Source organism: Carettochelys insculpta, chromosome 7 (assembly GCF_033958435.1).
Source record: "Carettochelys insculpta isolate YL-2023 chromosome 7, ASM3395843v1, whole genome shotgun sequence".
Taxonomy (NCBI): domain Eukaryota; kingdom Metazoa; phylum Chordata; order Testudines; family Carettochelyidae; genus Carettochelys; species Carettochelys insculpta.
Window position 1 is genome coordinate 716,432 of NC_134143.1, and position 5,109 is coordinate 721,540.

Here is a 5,109-nt window from a genome sequence, read left to right on the forward strand (position 1 = left end):
CTCCGCACAGCAGTTCCATCCCCTGTGTGAGCAGAGAGGGGGACTGAGCCTGTTTTCCTTTCTCCCCTCAGGGGGCTGCAGGCACCACAGACAGGCGTGTGGCTCCATCCCCTTTCCATAGCCTTGTTCTGGCCACAGACTGAGCCCAAATAACGAACCCAAGGCTCAGCTGCAAGGTGGGGCTGGTGACACAAGGGGATACAACCCCTTTGGTGCATTACAAGCCTGGCATTTGTGCAGTTCTCAGAGCAGAGAGCAGGAGCTTGGTACAGATGGGGGGTCTTAGCCACTTGACTGTGTGGCCGCACTGCCAGAGTAGGAGGTTCGCCGTCACTTTCCCAAGAAGTTCATGTCTGAATTATGCCTCAGTCTTGCCACTGCTCTCACAGAAACCTGCAGCAGGGGCTGGGGCAATATCAGGAGAGACATTGAAAAGAGGCCAGTTGGGGATGTCAAAGAAATCAAATTGATGTCATTAGTGGGATTTGAACCTACACCTCTTTTTAGAAAGCACAGTACTCATAGAAGGTGAAGACAATATATCGAATCAGTTGCTTTCACCCACTCAGCCATCCTCACAGAGCCGAAAGCAGCACTCACTCTACCCTAGTTTTCTTTAATATTTTATGAGTCAGGTTGACAACTTTCTGTACCCAACTGCAGCACGTCCCTGTCAACACCCAGCAGCCCTTCTCCAGCACAGCTGGTTTTTACACACAATCACCCTGACCTAATACTGGGACGTGCTTTGGCATTAGCTGAGAAGAAACCGCCAGTTTGCCGCACTGAGGGGTGGAATTTTTCTGTGCTCATATTTGCAAAGTAGGTGGCAACCAAGCACCCAAGAGACGGGAGCTCTTATTGGCTCTTATTCTGCCCCATCTTTAGATGATAAAGTTTCATGAAAGGAAAGAAACCACATTGAGGAGGAAGGCAGCGCTCTTAAGGATTCTTCCAGAAATGAGTTGGCCCCAGAGAAGAAAAAACAAGAGAAAAGAGCACTGTTCCTCAACAAGTGGCTACTTACAGGTTAGCCCATAGTGGTAACCACAACACTGCAGCACACACTGACAGTTTGGTGCTTTTCTGAAATGTTCTCAGGAGCCAGTGCATCAGCCAGATTCTCTTTGAAGAATGGGCAAGCAAAGGGCACCAAGAACTTTTCAAAACTTTGCCAATAACAACGGTGCAATCGCATCTCCAATTTCCTTTTTCACAAGGAGACGAAACACAGCCAGACCTTCCAACCATCAATTTCCATATCCACTCATTGTTTCCTGCCACTGCCCAGGGACTCCTTCAACAAAACAGGAAACCAAAATGCAAGACCATCAATGGCTTCTCTTCTAGCCACTGCTTGCATCCACAGCACTTCGGAGAGGCAGACACGGTGTTCCCAGGCTCCATCCCCAGTGCACAGGAGGCCCAGCAGCACAGTCACAGCCCTGCCAGCTAAGGAGAGGGAGCAGATGGAAACAAGGCATAAATACAGAGCACATTAAGCTGGGGGAGAAAAGTGTCAATTAAGCACAAGCAGCTGGTCCTCTTGTGTAATGGACAGCACTCAGGACTCTGACTCTTGCAGTCTGAGGTAAACTCCTCAGTAGGACTGCCTCAGTTTCCCCTTCCACACAGCAGTGCAGGCTTGTTACGCCTTTGCTGCTCTACCCAGCTCTACGCCTGTGCACGGGTAATGGCTTATGAGCTGCAGGTCCTGTGACTTCTCTGCTCCTGTTCCCAGAATGTGCAAAAGTTCCCCCCAAAATCATCCATGGTACACACTGTGAAGAGGTTTCCCATCATGCCTGCCCCACAGACAGCCACAGGCCCTCAAGCAGGACCAATGTTTATTTAACACAACTATCATCTTCCCCTTCTCAATAAGGCTTTTCCCAGAACACGTTTGAACCCTGACTCTTTTGCCCTTCTGGAAGTGAGTAACATGAGCTATGAGCTCCACATTTCCTTACCCTCACCTGGATAGGTGTGTCTTATTTATACCCCCTGTGCACAGCTGGAGCGAATGCACAAGGGCATGAAGCTACAGAGCACCCAAGGGGGAGAGTCAGCTGGTGAGAGGTTTTCTTCTCTCCTTGGGCAGGTGGAAACAGAAGTGAAGAGAAGAAAATCCTCTTCTACATTCCAAAGATGATGGCAATAGCAATTGGTAATGTAGTCGCTTCTGCTAGAGCTGAGGACAAGAACAGTCATTTGCTACCAAAGGCCAACATGTCAGTGAAAGGTGTGAGCAGATTGCTGTGTGGGATGAGACAATCAATGCAAGAAGAAAACTGCCCACTATGGGCTTTAAACCCATGACACTGCATGGAAACAGCTCATTCTCAACCAATAGAGCTAGCCAGGCCCCAAGAAAAACCTTTCCAACCTTCTGTCACACAGTTGAAGGAGTTAAGTTTGTAAAAGTCAAATGCATGTGGCAAAGTGTTCACAAGTGCCTGACCAAAGTGTCTCCCCTGCCCTCAATTGGGTGCTTAGGTGTCTGTCGGGAGACACAGCTTCAAACTCCTCTCCTGACACACCCACTTTTTGGCCACAAGAAACAGCCTCAGTTCAACCTCTCCAGTCACATGAGAAAAGTCCGTGCTCAGGATTTCTCTCAGAGGCCCTTTCCCGCCCTCTCCCTCTTCAGCTCCTGTGATGTGAGATCAACCCTCCTCCCTTGGCCTCTGGGAGAGAACTGCAGCCAGCTGGGTGTGTGCTCCTGGAAAAGACTTCATGCGAAGAGCAGCAGCTGAGGTGGAGAGGGCAGAGCTGGGTTAAGTGAAAGCAAAGGAGTGATGGTCCTTTGGGGGTTTGTCTATTATCAGAGCTGTTCAATCCATAGGACAAAGGGGGGTGGCTGCACTAGAACCATAGAACAGGGATGGAAGAGACCTAAAAAGGCCATCAAGCCCAGCCCCCTGCCCGAGGCAGGACCAGACCCATCAGATCAGCCCCGCCAGGTTTTGTCAAAACGAGACTTAAACACCTCCAGAGGTGGAGACTCCACTACTTCCCTGGGGAGACCGTTCCAATGCTTCACCACCCTCCGAGTGAAAAAGTTTTTCCTCATGTTTAACCTGCACCTTCCCAAATGCAACTTGAGTCCATTGTTCCGTGTTCTGCCATCCGTGACCACTGCGAACAGCCTCTCTCCAGCCTCTTTGCAGCCTCCCTTCAGTAAGCTGAAGGCTGTTATCAAGTCCTGCTTCAGTCTTCTCTTCTGCAGACTAAACCGTCCCAGTTCCCTCAACCTTTCTTCATAGGTCACATGCTCCAGCCCCCTAATTATTTTGGTCGCCGCCTCTGGACCCTCTCCAGTGTATCCACATCCTTCCTATAACTGGGGGCCCAGAACTGGACACAGTACTCCAGATGCGGCCTCACCAAACCTGAATAAAAAGGAATAATCACTTCTCTGCATCTACTGGCAACCCTCCTCTTGATGCGACCTAATATTCCGTTAGCTTTCTTGGCTACAGTGGCACACTGTTAACTCATGTCCAGTTTCTCATCCACTTCAGCTCCCAGGTCTTTTCCTGCAGAACTACTACTGAACCAGTCAGACCCCAGCCTTTAACAATGCTTGGTTTTCTTCCGGCCCCGGTGCAGGACTCTGCACTTGTCCTTATTGAACCTCATCAGATTTTTTGCAGCCCAGTCTTCCAATTTGTTGAAGTCACTCTGGACCGTAGCCCTACCCTCCAGCATATCTACCTCTGCCCCTAGCTCATTGTCATCCACAAACTTGCTGAGGGTGGAATCCAACCCCTCATTCAGGTCATTGATAAGTATGTTGAACAGACCAGGCTCCAGAACTGAACCGAAGTGGAACTCCACTAGAAACCGACCGCCATCCCGACATTGAGCCGTTGATCACGTCCCACTGGGCCCAACCTTCTAGCCAGCTTTCTATCCATCTTACTGTCCGTTTATCCAATCCACATTCCTTTAACTTGCCATCCACACCACCTGTGAATGCTGAAGTCGCCTCCCATCAGGTCTCTTGATTGCTCCCTGCCAGCCACTCAGCCTGTGTCCTTTTTTTTGGGCCTCTGCTCATAGCAGCCAGAGAGGAAGGACAGGCTCCCTGGCCAAGGCTGTTGGTGGATGGTTTTTGTTTCACTTAGAACAAAAGTGTTCCCTTGGCTCATTGAAAGGTACCGCAGGCTGTCTGATTGCTGGCACTCATAGGGGCAGGGAATACCAGGCTCCAGGCCAGCCATACAAGCAGGAACACATGCCAGGACACAAATGACATCCTGTGTTTGTTGCTGATTTCAGCTTGGAAACTTTTGGGATAACCAGTGCTCCACAGAATCTCCGCTGGCTTCCTCTGAGCCTCCCCTGCAATGCCATCCACCTGTGTGGCATGTGCCATGACACATGGATAGGCCAACCTAGAGAAAGTGGTGGTGAGAGGCCCTAAGAGCTGCCTTTACTAGCTCAGCGGGTGGAGCAGTGGACTTTCGGGAACTCTCAGCAAGTTCTGTGTAGTTGACTGGATGAGGGTGGGCACAATGGGGTCTTTTTACCCTCCCCTTGCTGAGGAAGAGCAAGAGAAGAAATGAAAAGCCTTCAAGCACCAAGGTGTCTGGAAAGGTCTGACAATGTCCTTTTCAGGAGCCTTTGCCAGCAGCAAGGACCGATGTAGTCACTAATTGCTCTGGGGCCTATGTTAGGAAAACCTCTGCTGAAGCCTGGGGTTGAACCAAGGACCTTTAGATCTTCAGTCTAATGCTCTCCCAACTGAGCTACTTCAGCAGCTGCTCAAAAGTTGCCACCTCACTATTGGAAATGTTTTTCTCAGCTATTGTTGCCTTTGCGAGTGTCCTTGAGAGGCAGGAGGAATATTGGCAACTTCCTTCAGCTTGAGTTCCTCTTTTGCCCCATTTCTGCCTTACTTCCTGGTTCACCCAGTGGCCGCAGGGGACTGCAGGATACTGATGGTAAGGAAGAAGATGGGATCTGACCCTTTCACCACAAGAGTATCTTACCACATCCTGGCCACTTAGCCTCAGGATCATTGTGTGACCGGATGGTGCCCAAGCTTTTGAAGAGGGACAAGAAGTAAACAGGGCCACTCGTGTGTAAAGGCCAAGAGTTACA

The 5,109-nt window shown here is 50.1% G+C and overlaps 1 non-coding gene across 1 annotated transcript; it reads right to left on the reverse strand.

Annotated features, from left to right (window-relative positions):
* Positions 1-4,691: 4,691 nt before the first annotated feature.
* TRNAF-GAA (transfer RNA phenylalanine (anticodon GAA)) lies at positions 4,692-4,764 on the reverse strand. The gene has a single exon. It is a non-coding gene; the product is annotated as a tRNA-Phe (tRNA).
* Positions 4,765-5,109: the final 345 nt, after the last annotated feature.